Source organism: Mytilus californianus, unplaced genomic scaffold, assembly GCF_021869535.1.
Source record: "Mytilus californianus isolate M0D057914Y unplaced genomic scaffold, xbMytCali1.0.p SCAF_6, whole genome shotgun sequence".
NCBI classification, from domain to species: Eukaryota; Metazoa; Mollusca; class Bivalvia; order Mytilida; family Mytilidae; genus Mytilus; species Mytilus californianus.
Window position 1 is genome coordinate 29,254,964 of NW_026262712.1, and position 27,220 is coordinate 29,282,183.

The following is a 27,220-nucleotide window of genomic DNA, read 5'->3' on the forward strand; positions in this document are numbered from 1 at the left end:
TAAGAAAGAACAATTTATTTCCATGCGTATTTATATATTTAATTAGTATAGGCATTGATAGACTTGTATACTATCGTAACTAGATATATTATACTTTAGATTTACAAATATTTACGTCACACCTCACGTGGTCTAATCGCTAATTGTTTGATTTCATTGTACAGTCAATGAACTAATATTACAAACTTTATACATGCACCAATGATCAAATTAAAATCATTACAGCTTTTTCACTTTTACAAGTGTTGCTAATTTGTTTTGCATCATTATTCGTATTCACAGTTCCATCCTATAGAAGTTATACCTATACACCACAGACATGGTTCAGTCGTAAATGAGGCTATTCTTAGTTTTCATTTAAATCGATGAATTTATTTTAAAATGATATATCACTGTAAAAAAGCAGGATTGATTAAAGCTATCAACATTTTAAGAAATATCCAAATCATGTTGACAGTTTACGACGTTAAAAGGTGTTGCGCACTCAGCAATTTTCAAATGTCAGGTGAAAAAAATGACGACAGTATCCGCCAACATTGTACCTGTTCAGCACGATAACAGACAGAAACAACCTAATCCATCACTCAACATCCATTCATCTCTTTTCATTTATTACGCGTTTGCAGTGAGTTCCGTTGTTGGTGTTAAAATGTACAAGCTTCCCATATGACTTTAATAAGTTGAAAGTCTTTTTGTCAATTACCTATCAGCCGTGTTTACAAAGTACTTTTAAATTATATCAAATGATGAAATTGTTTATCCTGTTCACAGCATGATAGGTGATAATAATTGATGATGTTATTTGTCAAATATGGAAATAGTGGAAGTGCTAAGACTTGCAAATAATGATATGTTTCTTTCTAGCAAACACAAAAAAAAAAAAATTCAACAATATTATGTATTATCTACAGTCTCTCTGAAATTATTGTACCACGACTTTGTGACGTTCGAGTAGAATTTATAATGACGACTTCACAATGTGAGAGGTGATATAGTTATCGCAATGTAGAACTTATTTCAGGACAACCAATCGTAAATACGTTAATGGGAGGACACAAAATGGAACATTTCTGCATTTAGATATCGTAAAATATCAGCTGTTCGACATAATTTTGATACTCGTAGCTGATATTTTGCTATATCAATGTACTGAAAACTTGATAACTTTACGAGCTGTTAATTTTTGAAAAGTCAACAGGCAGTACTACAACCCGTAAGAAAGTTTTTGTCAGCGATACGAAAATAACAAACAAATGCTTATTCAACATACGGAAAATCTTGAATTTTCGAAAGGGGCATCGATCGAAGAAGGTTAGAATCTTTAACACAGGAATAACACGAAAAGAAAACCCCCATGAAACAGGTTTTACGAAATCACGAATACTTAACTCCGCGAACCATTTTTAGTAGCTGTAAAAATTCCCCGCCATCCTCCCGGCTAATCCACCATACAGAAGCTACCTTAATTTACTGTTTATGGTTTGTCGTTGTGAATAAGAGGTGACACATTTGTTCGGGGAGAAGGAGGGGAGAGATGGACTTCGATACTAAATTGACAGAGCATGCTGCTGTGGTACTGTTACCCCATCCTTTTCATATAATTTAGATTTTAAAAATGTAACCTTTTTCCATACATTATGAGTCCAGGAGCGGACGAGAATCGCATTCCGGCATAATCGAGATACATCTCATGGGACAACGGCCTAGTGTCTCTCCTGGTTGTAAGCTTTTTGCCAAGCTTTATTGTAGAACAAGGTTATTTTGAAGAAATTAGTTGACGTGTAAAGATTTGTAAGTGAAAGGACGAGTTTATATCATAATAAAATCCCTTACAATAACTTGTAATACCAAAACATTGCACTAAAATTATACCGAGATCAAATATATCACGAATACTTACTTAAAGAACTTTTGCCAGTGTAGCAATTGATACTGGTGACGTCATGAAACGGATTTGTACATGTATAAACTGTATGGTTACCATTTCGCCCATAATGAAATGAGATTTTACATATAACATTTGGATTATTAGCAATTAGTAAAAACTAATAACTATTGTATGTGATATTTAGATAACATCTGGAAAAGTGAATTCTGCCAGAAGCGGTGTCAAAATTGAACGGATAAGCCATTTTCATATTTAACAACTTTTTGTGTGTTTCTTTCATTCTGTTATTCATGATCACTATAATTGGTAATCAAACGGATGTTGTAGACGTTAAGAGGCAAATATCATGAGCACGTAAAACAATGTAGATAGAGCCAAATATGAAGCCTTTGAAGAAGAAAACTCCTTAAAGATATCAGGCTTATAATTTGGTATACCAGAGAAAATCATTGCATGGTCAAGTTTTCAAGGATGAACATTTTCCCTTGGCTTGATAAGTTAAAGATTAAAGGCATTGACGAGTGGTAATATAGGCAGAAGTTATTCTTTATGGACTGTACTGAGTGGTTGATTGATTGATTGATTGATTGATTGATTGATTGATTGATTGACTGATTGGATGATTGACTGATTTAACCAAAGTGATTTATTGATTAATTGTTGTTTGATTAAACGTCTAGTGGCAAATAGTTCATGAACATTCAAGACAAAAATGTTTGCCTATAATAGAACCGAAAAAGAGGCGAAAGATACCAAAATGGAGATCAAAACTCACAAGTTTAACAGAAACCCGCAAAATCATGGCGTAAAACAAAAACGACGAGAGAAAACAACATTCTACAAAACGTCTTGATATCATTGATTAGTTTTTTAATGATATAAATGAGAATTGGTTAATTTAGTTATCATATTGATTTACTATTATTATAATTTTGACAATGGTCTTAATGCTGATTGTAAATTGTAGTTATAATAATGATACTTATAACAATATAATGATAATAACATAAAAAATACGTATAATACTAATAAAATAGTATTAATAATAAAATACTAATAAAATAATAAAAAATAAAAAACCGGAGAGCATGATTCTTATTAGGAAATCACAATGGTCCCCCGGGATTCACACCCAGGACCTTTGTGTTACAAGTCAGTGCTTAATCGACTGAGCTAAAGAAGTACTTCCTTACCTCAACCGCTTACGGCTGACTAAGTATCTACTGTTCAAGGGAAGCAATCCCGTCACCCTTCCCCTACCTCAAGAGTCATCGTACAATTATGACTCTGGCAACACATATCCTGGCTAGATATCCACTCTAACAACCGAGGTTTTTCTGGTTGTGCGCCAAATGCAACTGGAGAGCATGATTCTTATTAGAAAATCGCAACGTCTTCTCCGGGACTCGAACCATTGACCTCTGTATTCGAAGTCGGCGCTCTAATCGATTGAGGTAAAGAAGCATTTCCCTAGCTCAACCGCTTACGTCTGGATAAATATCTACTACGCAAGGGAAGCAATCCCGTCACAATGATGATGATGATATTAATAATAATAATAATAATAATAATAATAAAAATAATAATAATAATAATAATAATAAAAAAAAATGATGATAATAATAATAATAATAATAATAATAATAATAATAATAATAATAATAATAATGAAAGTTGTCAATATTATTCATAAATAATAAATATGATACTGTTTACCAATTTGCTAACAATGATCTTTCTCTATTACATTTGATCAACAGGTTTTATACAATTGGCGTCTGTAATGAAATATAGAAAATGGAAACAAATGCATCTGTGTATTGTTCACTCAAGTATAATATATCGCTTTCTTTTCTGCGATTGCAGTAAGAATGGGTGTTACGTAAACTAAAACATTGACAGCGACATTTGTTTTTCTACTGTTGTTTTTATTACGATAAATAATAGTGCTTTCAAGTAGTGTATTAAACAAAATAAGAGAATAAATTGACTTTTACTAAACAATGCACTTATCACGAAGCGAAGTTAATTCGTCATTTTTCGATCCTTCTACTTGTGCGGTTTTTTTTCATATTTTAAAAGTTAAAATTGGTTCTTCAGCTTTATTCAGCTAAAATCAAACGTTATATTCATAAAATGTTAAACGAACATAGTTTTAAGTCATGGTTGAATTTGCGGGGATGCACTTAACAAGGAATTAGCAACCAATATCTCATATAAAACCTCACTTATCGGTTGGATGTGTGATAATAAATAGTTTAGTCTTGGAAAACTTGGTTGAAATTGATTCTTAACTGTAGCTTTCAGTAACTACGAGTACTCAAAGATCGCGGTACGTTGTGTCTCCTGTCTTTTTTTGGTGTTTTTAGTTCTACGTGTAGAGAATGGCGAGTCCAACCCGTTCCAACTGATTTCTCCGTTTGATACACTTATGTCAAAGTTTGGCGGAGATCGCTCACAAGCATGTACATTTCCGCAATATGCAATGTGTGGTTGTCCAATGCACGAAACCTGTAATTCAGTGGTTGTCATTGATACTGTAGTTGTGCGTCATACTTTTTCGTGTATTGATTTTAGCAGGATTCATGGCGTTAGTTCTCGTTTTTTAATTGTTTCATATTATGTCATTCCGGTCAGGGGGGCTTTTATATCTTACTATACTGTATGGGATTTGCTCTTTATTGAAGGCCTTTCGGTGACTTATATTTGTTAATTCCTTTTCCTTTGTTCTCTGGTAGATAGTTTTCTCATTGGCATTCATACCAATGTTTTACATTTTATTTTAACCTACCACTTTCTGGTAAAAAGTCTCCTCATTGATTCACAAAGACACAGTTGTGTTTTGTTCTTATGTATAATGTTTTAATCAGTTCCCTTCCAACAAAAACACAGTATTACTCTGTTTTTGTTGGTAGGGAACTGATATTTTGCAATGATAATTTGCGTGTGCTTTTTTTCTTCTCTTTAGATTAGAACACGAAAAGATAGTTTGTAGAATGGTGTTGTTGTTAGCAAGTTGTGTTATTTTTGTTAAAACTTACACCATCGATCGAAAACAGAGCTCTGGATCGAAAACTTTCGACTATTTTTTTTTGTCAACCTATTGTTGAATTCCAATAAAATAAACGTCCATACACTTTATATTTACATTTTATACACAGAGTTGAACTTACAAGTAGTATAGATAACCCGTTGGAAGTTCATCGCCTTATTATATTTAACAGAGCATTTGCACCTCCTAAAAGCGAAAATAATGAATGATTTTGTGTTTTAAAAAATCGACAGACTCGCCTTAATTCCAAACGAGATTAAATATCTAATTTCCCTAACTTTCTGAAAATTTGTTTTTACCTTGAAAATTTTTAAATACAAATTTTGACAAATGATGAGCTTAAACATTCAAATAAAGGCTACATCTCCCAGTTTTACAATTGACAGAAGTATAAAAAAAAACAATTGTCCAAGTCTACAGCCATCATAGACATTCTGGCATTTTTTCCCTCTAAAGTTGTTTTACTTGAGGAAAAAAAGGATTCTTATATGACTAGAATCCAAATTCCACAGACAGTCAATAAACGACATTTTACGCGCCTTAGTCTTAAAGTAGTAATTGTAAAGGACATTGTACATATATTGTCATTTACAATGTACGGTGAACATAGATTTAATGAGATATAGATTATTAATTAAAGAGTGCCTGGATGTGGTTTACAGAAAAGGGAATAGTGGGCAAAATGTGCAGAATAAATGGCCAAAGAAATAAAGAATAGAGAATAATGGGGTGCTAAAATATAAAGAAATAAAGAAAAATGACCTAATAAATTAAAGAATACAGAAATGAAGGACTCCCATCCTGACCCTCTTCAATGAGTCAGCAAGAAGAGCGATGTGTTGATTTTGGTAATCTATTCGTGTTTATGATTAATATTATACTTACTAAGCAATGGCTTAGTACGGTTAATATTTCTTATCGACGTCACTGCCTGTTTTATTTTGTAACAGAGAATCTAATGTTACAACATTTCCCGGAAAAAATAACGTTTCTGACGTAATTTTATAGCTTTTCAAGTAATATAAATGCAGTCGGGAATAAGAGTTTTTGATGTATTTTAAAAATTATATCCTTGCCCAAACGTTCACAATGTGTTTTATCGTTATTCGATATGACCTAAACACACTTACGAGGAAACAATATCAAATCACCCGAAAAGAAGTATTATACTGTGTTTAAACATATCATTAAAAGTTCATTATCTATTCAAGGATGAACATCATCAGATTGCACTTCCGGTCACTCGTTTCCATGGTAACAATTAATGCATCAGTGTCTTTTGATTGACAGAGTATCATGTTTGCCATATTGACTTCGTTTAGTTCGGTTGTTCATATTCTGGTTGTATACAATCACGCAAACTTGTAAAAATTCAATAAACTTTGGACGATAGTTTTAAACGTGTTGTGAATGTTTTCTTGAAATGATATCATAAGTGCTGCACTATTTAAACATTATACCTGATTGGAATTTGTGCGTTGGCACTGAACTGGCAGATTCACTATTTAAAAAGTTATTTTTTCAGTTAACAACAGCAACAAAGGTATAGTCATCTTAATACTTAATAGTTAATCAATTTGGTTTACGGAATCATGTGTTTCAAAATCCTCTGTTTCTATTCAAATATTTTTATGCTGCGTTTTAAAATACCATTGGCAATTAAATGATCTGACTGAAGATCGAATGAATCAGATTGTAATTATTAGTCCCTCGTTTTTTTCCCCCTCATAAACCATCAACGATTCTAAAACTATATTTTGTTGCCTGGTCCTTGTATGGCAAGCTGGGTGCCTGTTTACAGAGAGCAAAAGGGAACACGAATTTTGTTTATCAAATTATAGGAGCAAGAGAAAATTCATATGATAGCTTTATTCCTTCTACAGTGTTTATAAATAAAGATTTTCTTACAAGGTTTACAACGGTCCTAGTTTTCAAGAAAGAGGTGGGGCCAATTCCTGTGAATTTTTATCCACCACAAGGTCAAATCTAAAACTTGTCAAATCTTATTGATAATTGAGCATAAAGAGTCTATACCATATAGTTTAAACAATATTTTCCTGAATTTAAAAAGAATTTCTATATATTAAAAATATTATTCAGCGCAACACGTTGCTGTTGAAAGCATTTGTAATAAAATTGCAAATTGTACATGTCTTAGTAAATTTTGCATCGAATAACGCCGTTTACCAACATTAATAAAATTATATCTGAAACACCATATCAAGCTTTACGTCTAACATAATTTTGGGTTTTGTCAAGCATGTCCTTTAAAACATTTTTGCAATGAATACTTAACATTTGCTAAAATCTGTCAAAATAGCGGTTTTGGTCTAAAATAAACAATACTTCTGTTATTAACTTACAACAAACACATGGAGCTTTGATACTTTGGATTTGAGTAAAGATTGAAAGAATTGTTACAAATGACACTGTTGTGAAATAAATACAGAGATACTTGGCAATCTTCTTTGTAAATGATTCAGTTTTACGTTCTCATATTCATGGTAAGTCTGTAAGTAGTCAAACAGGGCACCAGTAAAACAGGAAGTAGTATTCAACGGGATCAAAAACGGTTTTGAAAACTATCAATTTGATACAGCATCTGTCAATGAATTACGAAAATATTGCCTTTTAAGCAAATAGCAAAAGTACATTCGTCAACACATGTTCAATGCCGATTTGTCAGAGTTGCAGTATTTGGAGATTTTGTTATGCAATGGTATTTTTAGACGTTGCGTAAATTCAGCATGTTAATCTTAAATTTGAAGAAATAAAAAATCGGTATCATTTTTTATCTCAGAAAAAAGAAAGGTTTAATTGAAAATATCAAATAACATCTTAGATATCAGTTTAAAGATTTACAAACTGTTTCACACCATGTTGTATAGAGCGTGTGAAATGCAATCAAAATGCAATCAACATTTCCTTTTTGTGTATAGAAAAAAAAAGAACTGCCGCTTAGGCAAACAATAACACTAACAACTATGCCATTGATTTAATAACAAACATGTTGGAAATTGTAAAGTTTATGGGGAAATACTTGTGGATTTTAAGGATATAGTATTTCATTTTTGGAAAACATTACTATCAAATAGTTAACAAATTTTATAACCAATGTCAGCATTGATAGTTAAAAACCTCCGTCGTTTTTCAAGTATTAAAGATTTAAGAAAAATAATCATTTGTAAACTACCTCAATTTTTTATTGGGGTTGGGATTGGGGGGTGGGTTGGGGTTTGAAACAATTAATGCGATCATGATCTAATTGTTACTTTCGTTAATGGTTGTTATCGAAGTTTATCTCATATCGCCATTTATTCCAAATATACCCTGCCACGTCCTGTCTGTGTTTTTGTTTGATGTTTTTCTTTGTATCGATCTGATGAGTTAAGCCTTTTTCAACTGATTTTTATAGTTTGTTCGTATGTTTATGTCTCAGATTAGGGTGAGGGTTGATTGCTCACAAACATGTTTAACCCCGCCACATTCTGTATGTGCCTGTCCCAAGTCAGGAGCCTGTAATTTAGTGGTTGTCGTTGGTTCATGTCTGTCATATTTGTTTTTCGTAAATTGTTTTGTTACAAATTAGGCCGTTAGTTTTCTCAATTGAATTGTTTCATATACTTCATGTCAGGGCCTTTTATAGCCGACTATACGGTATGGGTTTTTCTCATTGTTGAATGCTGTACAGTTGCCTATAATTGATTACATCCACTTTATTTGAACTTTGGTGGATAGTTGTCTCGTTGACAATCATACCACATCTCCTTATTTTTATACTGCATATGCCGATTATACTTAGTTTCCAAACACTACAAAAGTCTAAAAGTCTGAAAAGACCAGTTTTTGTCTTAATTTGCATGAACTTTTACTCGACATTCTCAAAAAGTATGACTTGTGTCTTAATTTTTCTTGACAAATTCTCATTTATTTTAAATTTGTATGAAATTTACTCGACATATTCTCGACATTCTGAATATGGTCTTAAAAATTCTTGACAAATTCTTGACTTTTGAATACTGTCTTGAAATTTCTCGACATATTCTCGACATTCTTATTTTTTCTCAGTATGGCTTGACATATTCTGAACATTTTGAATCGTGTCTTAAATATACTTGACAGTTCTGAGTTTTACAAATCATGACCAATATTCATGATATAACTTTAATCTTTATTTCTCTTTATATGATATACTGTTGTTTCAAGTCACACTTCTTTACAACAAAAATAAAAGTTGGGCATGTAAAATAATTGAAAATTTGGGTATATAGATATTTTTACAAATGCAAATATGGCTATGAAATCTAAAGTATAAAATAATTCAAATGTGGGTGTGTTGATATAAAACATTTTCAATGTGGGTTTTTAAATAATTACAAAATTTGATTCCAAAATCTTATAAATTAAATGATTCAAACCAATCATACTGTAGACATATTTCATTCTACATTCATAATATTCAATGTTGATATGGTAAATAATTATTATACCAAAATGTGGTTTATATAAATAGCAAATTATGATGATATACAAATCATTCATTTAACAGAAGAAAAATTTGTGTAATGTCATCTGTTGGAATATATTAAATATTACACATGGACAGGATGTTCCCCATAAAATTAAGGTATTCAACACCCCAGAGTACACGCAACTGTCAAATAGAAGTTATTGCTTTACCTGTAATCAGCCATACAACTTATCAGTTGACCGACCATGCCACTACAATTTAAAAAGTTTGTTGATATATGAAAATGAAAATAATCATTTTGATGAAAAAAAATTGAATTGAAATGGATTTGCTTCATCAAAATTATGAAGTTAATTATTTTAACATAAAAACACATTGAATAATTCCCAAAGATTAAAAGAAAATTATTATCTACTCCAGGAATAATAAAAAAAATGTATTTATAATGGGTCCCATCAATGATTTCTATAGAAATCATCGGTCTTATGAAATGGTTCTCAAACAGACATGCATAATATAGATCTAAACATTTTTTTTTTCAGGAAGGAGTTATCACAAATATTTATTTTTGATAAAAAATTATAAAATTCAACACTCAAATTTGAATAAAAAATGTTTTTGGGTTGTGTTCTAAAAAATGAATAAGGTTTTTGAATCAAGATGGGAACAAATTCTTTGACCTAAACGAAAGCCCCCCTCCCTTCTTTTTTTAGCCACACACACCCAAAAGATGAATTGTGGGATCCAAAAGAGACACCTATTTTAGTAAAGCAAATATGACTGGCAGTTTTGCGAACGGCAAAAATCTAAATGCTGTTTGTCCATACCTTCGACTTATATTCCAAGTGAAAACAATTACTTAAATGTTTAATAAAAATAAATAAAAATCAAACTACATGGGGGATTATTCAGGGTATTCCAACTTAGTTGCACCAAAAGGGTATCTTACTATACCAAATTAATCCTTGATTCTTCAAAGTTTAGTTTAGCCATAATAAAAGGAAGATACAACAGCAATATAATGTCATAAACAGTGCAGAATAAGTCTGTTCACATTTCAGGCGAATTTTATACTGTTGAGATAGTGTCAAGACATATTTAAGACTGTCAAGAATGTGTCGAGACATATTCAGACATTATTTAGAATGTCAAGAATATGTCGAGACATATTCAGACATTATTAAGAATGTCAAGAATATGTCAAGACAGATCGAGACAAATTTAAGACAGTCAAGAATTGGTCGAGACTAATCCAGACTCTTATCAGATGATACAGGAAGTGTCGAGAAATTTTAAGACAATGTTCATACTGTCAAGACACTTGTCAAGTAAAATCAAGAACCTTATTAGACAAATTCATACTATGTCAAGAATTTTAAAAAATTATTCAGACAAATTAAGAATGTCGAGTAAAAATTCATGCAAATTCAGACAAAAACTGGTCTTTCCAGACTTTTTGACTTTTGTAGTGAAAGTAAGGCAAATATTAATTTTTGAATGTCCGGTAACAAATATTCCATGCATACTCATGCCGATACTTGATTAAAATTAATGCAATAGGTAGGTTCTGAAAAGCAGGTCGATCGGAATAAAAGGCGGGAAATTTGGACTGCGACTTGGAAATGAGAGTAGGCAGGCTATGGCAAACGTTAACGTTCAAAGAGCGTGGAACTCACCCTATATTAATTAAGCATCGGATTTACCGTCCCCATTCCGATGTGGCTGCTTATTTATACCACGTGAACAGCCAAAAGGTCGGCCAATTTTAGTAAGGAGTTTATATCGAGGGTCACGTTTGAAACCTTTGGGTTTTTCGTAAATAAGTAAACCGTAATCCAGTTATAAATTCAGGACTATCATCGTTGTCTTTTTTATGATAATGTGACCTTAAACAAAAAGTTCAAGAGGACAATCGAATCAAGAGCATTATTGGAAGAAATAAATGTGTGTACCCCCTTTGGACACAATGTCACGTTTATAAATTGTCTCAGGTCATGCGCCAATTCAATTTTAAGCAAATTATACAGTTCTGACCTGATCTGATTCTCAGTTTTGAACATTTTTAAAGGTCATATGTCCTTTTAAATGAGACGAGAGGTCACAAGGTTACCCCGCCAATCCCCAAAGGTCGCAAGTCGAATTTAATTTTGTTGGGCCACCGACATGCTTAAAGAAAACATGATACAAATACAATGTACACAGAAGAACGAAAAAATTAACAGTAAATATTTACAATAACATGAAATAGAAAGAGCAACTGTTGTAGTATACACCCTTCAAATGTTGTTCACTAAATCTATCTCAAATACAAGTGTTGTTCACTAAATCTATCTCAAATACAAGTGTTGTTCACTAAATCTATCTCAAATACAAGTGTTGACGAAATCTATCTCAAATACAAGTGTTGTTCGCTATCTAAATCTATCTCAAATATAAGTGTTGTTCACTAAATCTATCTCGAATACAAGTGTTGTTCACTAAATCTATCTCGAATACAAGTGTTGTTCACTAAATCTATCTCGAATACAAGTGTTGACTAAATCTATCTCAAATACAAGTGTTGTTCACTAAATCTATCTCAAATACAAGTGTTGACTAAATCTATCTCAAATACAAGTGTTGACTAAATCTATCTCAAATACAAGTGTTGTTTGCCATCTAAATCTATCTCAAATATAAGTGTTGTTCACTAAATCTATCTCGAATACAAGTGTTGTTCACTAAATCTATCTCGAATACAAATGTTGTTCACTAGATCTATCCCAAATACAAGTGTTTTTCACTAAATCTATCTCAAATACAAAGAGTGCATTTCTTTCTAGCACAAACGATGAAAACGGCTAAGCGCGCACATGTTTTGATCATTTGTTTCTAACATACGTTTGCAAAGTACACATAAACTTTGACAATCTATGCACTCGCTAGAAATGCGTCTACAGTTTGTCGTTCGTCGTTTGTTAGTACAAACACTACATTTGTTTCTAACTTCAACCTTGAATTTTAGTAAAATTATAAGAAAACATTGGAACAATCTGCAAAAAGACAAACATGGCAGTGAAATCTTCATCCTAGTGCCTATCATAGCGCATAAACGTAACAAAAATATAAAAGAACAACTTGCTTAATCAAGGCAATAGTTGGGAGACTTTTTAAAAGGGACCAATGCTTAAACAGTATAAGCAAAAAAATCCCGAAACACTGTTAGTAATAATCCTAATTATAGGCAACAAACTTTCATACACATGAAATAGAAAAAAAACCGGTGTAAAGTGTTGAGATTTATTACGTATGTTGGTTGAAAGAACCGCATTTAATTATAATCGCGTAATAAGTCTATTTACCAACAACATGTGCATGCATTATTGAAAGTTCAAACAGGGTCAGTAAACACTGATTAAAAGATGCATTTGTTTCTACTTTTGTAGCGTTTAGCAAACGACAACAAACGCCACACAACTTTTACAAAATTAAGGTTAGAAAGAAATGCACTCAAATGTTGTTCACTAAATCTATCTCAAATACAAATGTTGTTCAGTAAATCTATCGCAAATACAAATGTTGTTCACTAAATCTGTCTCAAATACAAGTTTATGACATGTTAACAGACTTTTTCATTTTTGATATGTAATAAGGCAATTAGTGTAAAGTATGTATGTATTTCGTCAGTTATTTTGTTCTTTTTATATAAAATTTTCTACTGGTAGTAAGAAATAGTTAAAAATTCTTATTACTCAAAATACTTTTTTTCTTATTACATGTATGAATAAAGTTAGACTATGTATTCCATTGATTTGCCCATAATAAATTATTAATATTAAGGTCATTGCGACATTTAAAGAACGTTAATGGACTCAAAAGATACTTTACATTTAAGATAATGATGATATAAAAAAAGTTTTCCAAGAACTATTGATAAAAAATCAATGAAAAAAATTCCGTAAATTGAATTACGTATACAAGCGAATACCGTACGAAGGATTTCATCTGATTTTTTTTCGCACCAGAGTAATTCTCCAAAATTTTCAATAATATCAACAAAATTCACTTATGACGACTTAATGTGTATTATTTAAGATTTTTATAACATTATGATGAATTTCTCAACAAATACAATATTTGAGGATCTGAATGGGTGGGGAAGGAGGGGGTCCTCCATTTTTGTCTATCAAGTTCTATTTATTCAATAAGTATTTTTCTCTATTCTTTATTTATTTTGACCCTTATTATCTATTCTTTATATTTCATCAACCCCTTATGCTGTATTTTTTATAGATATTTTTTTTGTGATTCTCTTTTCTTCATATTTTTTCCTATTTTTCTCTATTATTGATATTTTTGACTATTTTTGACTATTTTTCTATATAAAGATATTTTTGCCCCTTTTCTGCCCTTTTTGTCTATTGTTCTTTATTATTTAAACCTCTTTAAGACCCTCACTTATCGGCAATTTGTACATTTTCCCTTTGAACTAACTGCCTAATATTTTAAAAGATCATGGATAGGACTTGATACTTGAGAATAAAAGGCGGAATGACGTCATGTTTCAGCGCAGCAACGTCACGTGCTCAAGGACATATCGTCAATTTATCAATGAAATACACGCGACTTCATTCATGCAACATAATAATAAATAACAATAAATACTTTATTCAAAGAGGGTAAAATTATTTAGTACAATAATGAATAAAAACTGCAATTTTGGTAATTGAATAATGGATAGTTTCTGCTGAATTTGTGTCACACACCAGGACCATTTTCAAAAAAACCTTCACTCTTTGCTTAAATTCATATCACAGCCAAATATGTGTACTTTAAGATTCTGACAATATTTTGGCACCAAACCGCAATTTTGAAAGATTTTGAGTATATGTATAATTTATCTACAAAACGTACACGAAGAAATCGTTAACCAAATGCAAAATAATGTTGAGAGTAAAGTTATGTATTGTCTTTCAGATTTACATTAATTCATTTTGGTAAGTCATGTCCTTTGAATCAAAATGTGTTAAAAACATGTCATCAAAATTTAGCATTTTTTTTTTATAAAAATGCATGTAGGCTTCAACAGCTTTTCGATTTTATGAAAATAAGTAAAATTATGACTTTAATATTCAATTTCCATTAAGTATTTAACAACTTTTAGATTTTAACCCAGTAAATGAAACACATGACAGTGAAGTTGACCTTACTCTTTTGGAGTAATGGTTAAAAAAATTAACGGGAGGGACATTCTCAATCAGCACCAATATCATATAGGGAGTAAAGCTATATGTTGCCTTGATGTTTGATATTATATATATATATTTACAATATTTACATGTTGGTAAAGGTCATCATTCGATTGGAGTTTGCACAAAAAAAATGTTCTGTATTTCATCAAAATTGTCTTCAACAAAAACGTGTAGATCTCATCTGGATCATTATTTGGTTTTATGGAAATGTGTAAATTGTGTAACATCTTTTATGTGTTTGATTTAGACTCTGTAATATTCCTATTCCTGTATAGGGGTTTGACATGAGGGAAATATAATTTAGGGATTCAGCCATAAACTTCTTTGTTGTATTTGGAAACCATCCTATTGAGCTTCAAAGTTTCGCATTTTTTATCTGTTTACGATTTATAAAAGAGATTTGTCATTTTTGGATTTTTTCATCTCCTACATATCCGTTTGTAACGTGTTCAACTATCTAGAAAACGTCATTTCCTGTTGGTAGGAATTTCCGGTTGTAAATACACACTCCTTACTTTTTCAGTGAGTCCATGCATCTTTCTATAGAAATTAGAAATACACTATCAAAGGTTTACATTAGCCCGGGATACATTTTTATGTCTTAATTTATTACCCATTAATGCTCATATCCATTTGTGTAAAGAATAAATATGCAGTAAAACCTATTTTAACCGAAGGGTGTGATATAACAAAAAATTATTTACTACATTTTTGTACATTTTCGAGGCACTACTATATATGAGGTGTTAAAAGATGACAAATTTCTATAATATAAGTGATACAATCATTACATATAATTGCTTAAATCCACATCATATGGACTCTGTTTGATAGTTGTTTCATTGGCAACCATACCACATCTCCTTATTTTATATAAGCAATAATTTCTTTTTACATGTACATGTATATTACATCATGAAATTCCAAGAAAAACGCTCCATGCGAAGGCATAAAGTATTCATCACTACGATTTAACGAAATGTACAGGTTATCGTTTGTGGCTTACATTCTATACGGATTGTTCAAATGATACAAGAAGTATAAGTTCGCGCACCTTTGAAAATGCATTATTTGGTTAAAGATTGAATAAATCGAAAGTATACTTTAGATCTCATACCAATGGTGAGATAAAACGAGATGCTATTATCCGAGGAAATCAAATTGCGAATATGCGATGGGTATTTAAACAATTTACCAATAAAATACTTGTTTCATTTAAGAAATGAATGCTTTTTTTTTGTAATTTATTGGGTTGTAAAGGTGTTGACATTGGGTGCACGATCTACACTTTAACAACCCTATCAAATTACTTAAAGAAGCATTCATTTCTTATAATTAAATTTTTTATGCGAAGACCATGAACAAAAGTTTTATCAAGTTTTTATCTTATTTACCTGCACTTTTGCACTTTTTTGTGGATGCACGTGTCATCACGAATGTAACATTTCATTTTGATATGAAGGTTGATTTTTGAATGACGCGCGATTGTTGTTAGCCAATCAAACTAACGGTTTCTCGTGAACCATACATGTTATGTAATTATTCTGTTACAAATAATACATTCATCATCTGGTTAAAATGCGCTGAGAACAAACTTTGTACTTAAGAATCTCGCACCCACGAGAAGAATGAATGGGATTATATATGCTGTCCGTGGAAACTTTGTTGTTGTAATTTAAAATGCTAAATGTAACTAAAAATATAAAAAAACTTGTTGACTTTAAGTTACATAAATATACTTTCTCATCAATCTTTCTATAAAAAAAACAACCGTTTAGAACATTAATCTATGACTTTCAAGAGGGAGTTGACAACAATATTGAAATTGCATACTATTCTTGAAGCTTAGACGGTTCTATTACACAAATTATAGGTACTGGACATTACTAATGTGACGGATAATTTCTTAATTGAATTTATGACATCGTCCCGTGACAAATTAAGTATTACGAACAGGAAGTGGTGTAGTGGAGTAATTATTGTTTACATTCATTCATAATCAATGTAACATTTGAGAATATTTACGAACATTATAAATTTACCATGTAAACATTTGGTTAATGAACGAATAGAAAAACATTTAACCCTGCAATCGGTCATTTTACTATTAACCTAAACATATACGATATGTGTACTGGTTTTGTACAAATTTGGTCTTCTGTAATCTATTCTTATACTAATTTATAAGTCTTTGGTTTGTCCCAACTACCACTTTTTGCGAGCACGCTAGCACGAGACTACCAAACACAGTTGTGTGTTAATGCAAATAGTGATTTGCAGATTATCAGAAAATTCTTTTAAAATTTACATAGAACTGTCCTGAATTACGAAACCATTTTAAACTACGTGAACACAGTCAGATGAAATTCATTTTGTAATAAAACTGTAATCCGACACACAATATCGTTATAATTGAAAAAATAAATAAATATCAAAACACCCCAAAATACATTTCTGTTAGAATAAAAAGAATTTCAAACTTTCCTCGTCTAGCCACCACAAGTCGTGCAAGGGGTGTTGATCAGTAATATTTATCAAAAATTATTAAAAAACTAATTTATGCAAGTTTAATAAGTATCTTATATCCTTATTGGTAATATAGCTCTTCAACTGTTTCGATTTTTATACATCCTTGGCTTTCAAATAATCGGCTTTAAGCGTTCCTGATGAAGGTAAACCCAGAAAAGCGCTTCGAACGCATGAAATTTACCACGGGTTGTTTCATTTTTTATAACAATTATATCTGCAAATAGGCATGTCACCACGATCAATATTTCAAGATGTAATTGTACATTCAGTTACAAAATAAACAAATATAATATAAAACAATAGTATATTACATGTAAACAATTAGACACACATAGACTCATTACTTTGGAACAAATCTTTGCTCTTCTTCCACGTATGAAATGCAATAAAAGCAGAAACAGCAATTTCAAATCAACCGTAAGTTGAGTGCACACTACCACAAGTCTGTCCCCAAATTAATGATATTAGTCGCCATTATATTGAAGTATTTTGTTTTGAAAATGATTGTGTTCACTCGTCAGGGTTCCTTTTAAAAGTGACCCGTATATTCAAATCTAGCAATCGAACTAAAAAATAAATCTATTTGTAGTAATCGAAAAATCTTAAAAAAAAAATTGGAATAAATATCACCGAACTGTCTTTCTCGCATTCATCGATAATTAATGCATTACTTTTAAAATATAGATAAAATACTAGTGTATTGAAAAAGGAGATCTCCTATTTCAAAAGAGTGTTGATGATTTATGATACTTGAGTTTATTTTGATTTAAAAAAATCAACGATATGCAAGGCTGATGTCAAGGTTATGATTAGAGAAGTTTAATGAACTTAAAATAAGGAGATGCAAAAAAATAGATCTAGTTTAAAACTGTCTAACTCATTTCATCTTTGATGTTGTAAGACTTATCTGACCCATATTCGAAATGTATGTCAGAACTCCGTGTCTTTAAGAATATATATGATATGAGGAAAAAAATGTTTTTCATTGTTGTAACAGTTTTTATTTTTTTACAAAAGTATCTAAAATACGCTATCGATATATAAAATCAAAAATACGAAATTTACACAATTCGATCTTGATTTATGTGAGAAAATCAAAGTTTAAACTGTTCATTTCTGAAGGATAGTTCCAGCCCCCCTTCTATAGCTACAATGTATACATCATACATTGCCAAAGACACCACTATTCCCCAAAGACTAAACAAGACCAATTATAGCGGATCTGATCCTAGATCGCTGCAAGCAATTGATTGAGGTAAATGTGAACTTAATCACAATGTTTTACTCTGATTCTAATGGATGAAGATGGTTTTCAAAACTTGCCGTTGACGACGCAGGTAAATTACGAGAAGTGAATAACTATATTTCTTAAGTTTTCATTCAGCTAAACCGGTTCCGACCAGTTGGGAAAAATTGTATAGTCATTGTTGTATGCGGTTTCCGCCATATGTATTCTAATATTACTCGGAAGTTTTCATTTTATCATTAGAAAAACAGATCGCAGCTAGCTTATCATTCTGAATTTTGAAAAGGAGTAGGTCCGGTAAGGGCCGATTTTGGCCTCAAAATTCAGGTTCATTTGATGAAAGATTTTGGACACTTTTTAAACATTTAAGTGTCTACTTCAGTCGATTTAATTAGTTTATGTGAAAGATTTGAACTGATTTAGTCATTAAAGACGCTCAAATTCAAGCTTAAATATGAAAAATCTATCAAATATGCCATAATATGTCACTTTTCAGATGGTTTTTGTCAAAAACGAAAGTGGCCGCATCCGTGTTCATTCTCAACCTTTATATATGTTATGTATTATCATCAAATACAACTTGCATTTAAATATTAGGAATGAACACAAATGCGGCCACTTCCATTTTAGACGAAAACCGTCTAAAAATTAACCAAAATGCTAAAATTTGGAAGATTTCAGTAATGTGACATGACTTAATGATGCTATTACCAGATACATGTGCATTGTATTGTCAAAAACAGCCCATGTTTATGTAACAGAAGTATTCTACTTTCTATTAAATAGCTAAAAGTTTACATTTTAACAATTTTGTAAAACTGCTATATTTTGGGGCCAAAAAGGGGTCTTACTGGACCTACTCCTTTCACTTGTTCTAAAACAGCATAACCATCACTGTTTATATTTTCACTGTAAGTCATATATATATATATACTATGTATTCTGAAATCAGCCAACTATTGTACAAATAACAGGTAAAATGTATTTGTACAATTAAAGTCTCCTTTTACTCCGCTTCCATGTTGAGCAAGCAGTAATGTGGATATTTCATTTTGAGTAGCAGTTCATTTTGGAGTCCTTTTCGAGCAAGGAAGTTCCGCTGGAAGGTGCCCAAAGGGAACCACTAACAGAAGCGGTTAAAAATTTGTCTCTACGCTCTTCGCGGTCCGCGTGTCAACTACCATTGATTTCTGTGAAAAATCTGAGACTTTGTTTTGGATTTATACAACTAAGGCTTTACGTGCTGGTCGTAAATTGCAGGATTACAGGATAAGAGCAATATATGCACTTTATTTCTTATGAAGCAAGAATCCACCAATCTGATTGGTTAATTACCAGGGTGTAAATAACATCCCTCTTTTGTTCACCCGGGAATAAAATTTTGCCAAAATTTCAAAAAAATAAAAATTTTGCCATTATTTATTCTATATAAGCATTTTTCAATTTTGCACCACGGTATTGAAATGAGTAAAGGAACGCTTCATAAAAATTAAATTCGTTATCTTGGTGTAATCAGGGGTGTACAGAATTTTACACCGGTGTAAAATTCTGTACACTCCTGATTACACAAAGATAACTCATATTGTCAGAAATATAAAAATGTATTTGTACTCGCGTATATTGTTGAAGACACTATGCTGTATCTTTAGATTATTTTTTCCAGTTATTTGGCGACTCATTGACGTATAACCCCCACACATCTTTTTATTAATATCTATCTATAAATTGTTGAACATCGTATGTTGAAATGTATATGTAAAGGTCTATTTATATTTTTGTCAATTGGTTTATGTCTCATTGGTGTATCCCAAATCTTTTATTTTATTCATTTTAGGGAAATTTTGATAAAAAAAACAAACAATTCAAAGAAGTAATATAATATAAACAACGCATAGCTGAGCTGGTGATAGACCGAATTATAACCACGAGAAAGATTTTGTCAACCGAGTCGAAGCCAAGGTTGACAACTTTTTTTATAGGTAATAATTTGCTTCACCGTCTCAGCTATTTAAAGTCTTTTAAATTATTCAAATAAAATCAAAATCATTGTATTTGAAAGTATAGAGAAATAAATTATTGATTTTAATAATCGATTGCTTTGCACGACAGTGTTGTACATTGTATTAAACAATGTTACACTCTGAGCCATGTGTTAGAGTAGAATGACACTTCGTATGAACTCATAACACTGGCATTTTTACAAGTGTACAATATAGAAATAGTCGTCGATAATTGTCAACGGAACAGCGATTTCATTGTCATTCTTCCGCTTGAAGAATAAGGAATGACAGTAAACACCTGACGACACGGCCTAGTGGCCTATATTTATGGACATAAAGCTTCTTAATTCTAGTTTGACATATTTCTTGTGACTGTCAATACAAATAATAGTGATAAAACGTTGAATCTTTTATAGTAAATGTATAGTGATGCATTGCTTCCTTGTTTCTAGACATCCGTCTCATACTTATCACTTGAGTAAGTTATATGTATAATACGGTGACCTATAGTTGTTAACTTCTATGCCATTTAGTCTCTGGTGGAGAGTTGTCTCATTGGCAATCATACCACATCTTCTTATTTCTATAGTGAATGAACAACGATTCATACGCAATATAGCTTCTTTACAAAAAGAGGTATTTATATCAAAGAGGCAAACAAAATCCATAAGTCGAAGAAAAACAGACAAAACTGTGTCTAATAGGGGAAAAGACATAAATGCAACTTAAAAGTCAACCAAATACAACATAGAAAGCTAGAAACCAAGCAACACAAATCCCACAAAAAAACTCTATAAATAAACGGGGATGAACTCGTGTGTTTCCGTAGGTTAGACAGACAGTTCCTGCTTCACTTGTGACTCCCACATACATATTATGGTTAACATCTGAATATGTCATACAAGGACACTTTCAAACTAGTTCTAAAAAACAAATGCTTCCAAACAGAAAGAAAAAAATACACAGACGTATACTTTTATGTATAATATAGAATGGAAACAGGGAATGTGTCAAAGAGATAACAACCAAAGCCCACCAGATACATGTTTGAATGTAATTTAACATCTGAATATGTTACATGGACAATAATTAACAAGTCAGAAGCATGTTGTTCAATGGTTGACGTTTGTTGCTGTATATCATATTTGTTTGTCTTTTGTTGTTTTGTACATAGATTATGCCGTTAGTTTTTTCGTTTGAATTGTTTTACACTTGTCATTTCGGGGGCTTTTATAGCTAACTATGCGGTATGGGTTTTGATCATTGTTGAAGGCCATACGAATACATATAGTTGTTAACTTCTACGTCATTTGGTGTTTGGTGGAGATCGAGTTGTCGCATTGTCAATTATACCACATCTTATTTTAATCGTTCCTCGATATATGAATGCTTCAGGACAGAGAGAACAAAAAAAGAACACACACACGTAAACCTTTAGATAAATATTTAACTGTTTTATAGTTTTATAAGATAAGATAAGCATTAGTGAACAACTATATAAAATGTGACATATATGTGAAAAGTAATATAACCCACACGCTTGCAATCAACATGAAATATTGTTTTTACAAAGTGGAAAGTATTAAAAGCAAGCAATAGGTGCATAGCTCAAATATAAACCGTGTTAAAAGTAAATTGATCTTAAAGTTTATAGCCATTATTTATGATCTATGATAGCTGCAATATCATAATTCAAAACGACATCTTAAAGTTTTGTAAGAAAAAAATTGACAGTTCATTTTTTGAGATGGCATTTTACAAATTAACAGGTCGATGATTGATACGTTTGATTGTTTGATGGATGCTCTATCTATTACGTCATCATGCTTATATCATTGAAAAATCTTTTCATATATGTATATGTAATTGTTACATGTCTAATAAATGTCAAACAGCTGATACTATTTTGTTGACGTGAAAAAATCGTCGAAAAGTTCTGACAGCCACGTCTAGATTAAAAGCCTGAACGAGTCAAGTTCTTATGCACTGAGAGACAAATTATCAGCTCTTTGAACAGAAGCCAATAATGATTTATTTCCTGTCTTTGTTTAAGAATTGAATGCTTCTTTTTGTAAATTCATTGGGGTGTAAAAGCGTTGACCGAAGTACATTTTGTATGAAGCGCGGAAGCGCTTCATTATAAAAATGTACGCACGGTCAACGCTTTTACAACCCTATGAAATTACCAAAAGAAGAATTCAATACTTATAATTACATTTTTTCGCTATGATCATGAATTAACACGATTACTATCAAGTTTTTCTTTTATTTACCTGTACATTTTATTGTGGAAACGTGTGTCATCATGTATGTTTCAATTCATGCAATTCATTTTGAAATGAAGAATGACGTGTTATTATTCTCGTTAACATACCGGAGACGGAAATACAATATAATTTTACGTATTTTAGCAAAATCTAGTCAGAATACATGTTGGCACCTTGACGAAACATAACACCAATTGCAATGTACTGGTTAGCTCACTCTCTCTCTCCCTCTCCCAGCCTGTTTGTTTCTCTGTCTCTGTTTGTATCTTTCTGTGTCTTATCCTATTTCCTCCACGATATATGTTTTACCCTTTCATTTTTAGCATAAACACACTATATTTAGAAATACCATTGATATATTACACGAGATAAGAACGATTGTACTATTGTTCAATGCTTCCCTATGTTCCTTTTGTCTATATTAAACTTTATATTTAATTAGAACATAGTATTACGAGTAATATTTAAAAAAAAATGTCTGAATATTTTCTCTACACTTTAAGTTATGTCCTATCCTCAAATTAATACATTTAAGATACATTATCTGTTCTGAATATATGACTGTTTGCACCTTGACGATAAGCTTCAATATTTGCATTGTCTTGTACTTTTAAACTCTCTCTCTCTCTTTCTCTCTCTCTCTATTTGCATTGTCTTGTACTTTTAAACTCTCTCTCTATTTGCATTGTCTTGTACTTTTAAACTCTCTCTCTCTCTCTCTCTCTCTCTCTCTCTCTCTGTCTCTCTCTCTGCCCTATCCTACATCCTCTACGTTATATGCCACAGATATGTATATCCTTTTCTTTTTTTAATAATAAACACACTATGTTAAAAAATACCATTGATAAATTACACGACAAGAACGATTGTACTGTTCTTCAATTCTTTCCTTTGTTTCAATGTCGTCCATATTTGACTAACATGTGTTATGTCGAGTACTGTGACGTCATCAATTTGTGAATCAGACAATAGTCAGTATTTCGAGAGCATTCGTAATACTGAAAATAATTTTTCAACATTTTGCTATTTACAAATGGTCACAAAAGCTGTCCTTTTAAATGTGGGATCGAGCTGTAATTGTGACGTCCGAGATGCAAATTTCTCTTGGCTAACATACATTAATCTAATCAAAAGGCATTGTATTTACCAAGTTGAAATTCGATGATTTTAAACAACCAAGGCCTTTTTTATGACAAAAAGAGTCAGATCAAAGTTTTGAAAATTTGAGAACAACAATGACCATATAGAGATTTTTTTTTGTTTGTTTCGTCTTTGAATGCATCTGATGTCGCCGGCACAATATTTTGCAGTTCAAAATAGACAGAAAGAAAATTGTGTCATTTTTTTCCTTTCCCAATCACCAGCAATGAGCAAGTCGCTATTTAAATCTATAAATAAAACGAAGGTGATTATAGCAATTATTTAATATATATTTTGGGGATCTTAATTAAAAATAATAATTGTTATGTATCCGTAGATGTCGATACCATTGATTTTTACGTAACTCACAATTAATTTTAATGCTAAATTTTATGTATTTGTCTTAGTTCATTTTTTGTTTCATTTTTCAATATGACGCAAAAATCGAAACAAAATGTAGTCAGATCGGATAGAAAAAGTGATGTAACACAAATAGCCTGCATTTAGAAATTAGAATTGATATTTATTATTTTTTCTTAACGTCCAGTGGGAATTATTTCATGGATATATATCGCGAAACTGGATATTGAAAGACGTGTATCAGTTTTAGCTGTGGTTTATACTGATTTATTTAAAAGAAGAGCTCCTTTTTTTTTTAAATATGACGACGAAAAACCTTGTATTGGCGCATAAATGTAGGGTTTACAAAGTTATAAAAAAATCAGAACCTGTGGGTTGAGATACATTTAGCAAAAACTAATTTCGAATGATTTCCTTATAGTTTTTGTTATATCCTAAAATAATAACATTTAAGGCACAACTCTAAAAATACCAACAATTCATCAATGACATCGGCTACACATAACATTAATTTTTTTAGCCACTGTCCGTTGAGGAAAATCTAATCTATGTCACATAATGATGATGACGAAAATGTTCACAATCGAGTGTGCCTTTGATTTGTAATAGGATGTCACATGTGTATAGGATTTATGCGTTTTGCGGTTTGAGTAACGAGAAAGATAGGAGCGAATCCATGATTTTTGAAAGGGGAGGCATAAATCCATAAAAAGATTATATACCGCCGATCGAAGCAAGGCAAAACAATTTTTGGACTATTTTATGCTAGAAAATCATATAAATCGTGACAAAGATTATATAACTATTTGTTTGGCGATCAAAAAGGGGAGCGTATGCCCTCTATTGCCCACGGATCCGCCACTGAAAGATACTTGATTATGTGAATTATGTGTTTCTGTTTGTAAGGGAGGAGGGCTCTTACTTTTTTTATGATACTGTAAGACTAAAAGACAGAACAAATGGTATATATTTCATATGTATACGTCACTACCTTCCCTACTACCAATCTCAGGGAGATGACGTCACTAATGTTGTTTTTAGTTGTGTCACATCCCTTTTGCTACTTTTACAAACACAATATGTTTGAAAACTACTACCAAATGTACATATATTTTTTTTTTACATAATGTTTACATTTTTTAAACTAACTGAATACATATTTGAAGATAGGTCTTTTGTCTTTTATCAATTAAGTACAAACTTTGACTTGAAACATAGTTGATGAATTTGATATTGAAACTTTAATATTTTGCCGTGTTAATTTTGTTGATAACTGATATTTAACTAGGTTTTCAGTCAAACTTATTGCATCTGGGGTATGCTTATTATTTCGGCAATCAAACCTGAAATTTTTCAGCGTTCATAGCGTTTATTGACATGGATTTATATACAGAAACGACAATTTGTAGGTCTAATTATATAACAAGACACACGTCATGGTGGTCCTTAGGGGGCGGATTCATTTTTACGATCTAATTAGTTACCTTTAACAAGAGGTTATTCACATTTTAAATCGTAATCCCGAGACAATCAGTTCCGCCATTTGAAGTTATACGAGCTATTTTTGAGGTGATGCACGTGCACATGATCATTTCCCGGTACTTCAAAGTACCACCTATTCCCTCTCGAGGTAATATGACGTCATAATCACATGGTATAGTGACTTCAGAATCAGTAGTTTATCTTACAATGTTATATAACATCAAAATCTTAACAATGCTCTTACACTTGACCGCATGCACAAGATTAACATGTACTTTGATAAGTAAACAATTACTTCAATTGTTGTATACATTCCAAAGTGTAAATTCTTTTTAAGTAGTAGTGATAATAGATGCCAAAGAGATGTGATATCAATACACCGCGTTAGAAAATACCACATAAGTTTTAAATCTGAATAACAGAATCGCATCAATAGATAAAAGAAACAAGATGAAGGTTAGATGACAGTAAGAAAAAAAAAGACATGGAAAACTAAAAATACATTATAAGACTCCCCCGCCGTTCCCCCACCAGCACCTTGCCAGACTAGTGACGATGTAGACGTGATTCCATGCATGTTAATTGGCTTGTATGGTATTCTGGTATGCATGGAGTGTTGAGATCTCAAAAAACATGTTTAACCCCGCCGCATTTTTGCGCCTGCCCCAAGTCAGGAGCCTCTGGCCTTTGTTAGTCTTGTATCATTTTTAATTTTAGTTTCCTGTGTATAATTTGGAGTTTAGTATGACGTCCATTATCACTAAACTAGTATACATATTTGTTTAGGGGCCAGCTGAAGGACGCCTCCGGGTGCGGGAGTTTCTCGCTGCATTGAAGACCCATTGGTGGCCTTTGGCTGTTGTCTGCTCTATGGTCGGGTTGTTGTCTCTTTGACACATTCCCCATTTCCATTCTCAAATTTATGACATATAGCTCTGTCTGTTGGTGAAGCCCGTTTGATGACTTCTAGATGTCTTTATGTCATTTAATTTGATATTTCATTTAAGTAAAATGCTTCAGGATTGACTTTGGTAAAGAAATATGTATGTTTATCAGTCGATTGCTCTCCCGTCCGGCGTGTAGTTAAACCAATGCTTATGCCGGGCGTCCATTTGGAATGTATAAAAACACAGCCAGTTCTGGTCGGAATCGGGATGTCGCGTGTAGGGTGAGCTCCATGTAATCTGCACATAAAGGAATCATTGCAATAATCTCTAATGAGTCCGTAGGTTGCCTGTTGCAAGAGGGAAATCCTGCCCTTATCTAACATACCTTCATTATTAAGTGGCAGTCCAAATTTTTAGCTCTTAATTCATCTTGTTCGACCATCTATGCAGAACTTACAGGTCTATTTTATTTCAATGTTAATTTGTACTCGTACATGTAGTTGCTTGAAATATTTGATAATTGACGTTAAACAAGCAACGATCAATCAATCACTGACCTATACACTTATTATTACTGACAAGAGAATATGTATTTTAAATCTCAGGCACCTTCAGTTATGATTTTATGCAATCATGTGAAACTAATTGATGATTGATAATGCACTCT

General features: G+C 31.8%; 1 protein-coding gene across 3 annotated transcripts in view; it reads left to right on the plus strand.

Annotated features, from left to right (window-relative positions):
• LOC127704864 (uncharacterized) overlaps nt 1-27,220 on the plus strand; it is a 56,626-nt gene that overhangs the window by 8,492 nt on the left and 20,914 nt on the right. The window contains exon 1 of one of the 3 annotated variants that reach the window (XM_052209092.1): nt 6,363-6,483. The exons of the other annotated variants lie outside the window; for them this stretch is intronic. The gene's annotated coding sequence lies outside the window, so the exon portion shown is untranslated. Of the gene's footprint in view, nt 1-6,362; nt 6,484-27,220 lie in introns of those variants that run through there. 3 annotated transcript variants of the gene reach the window in all.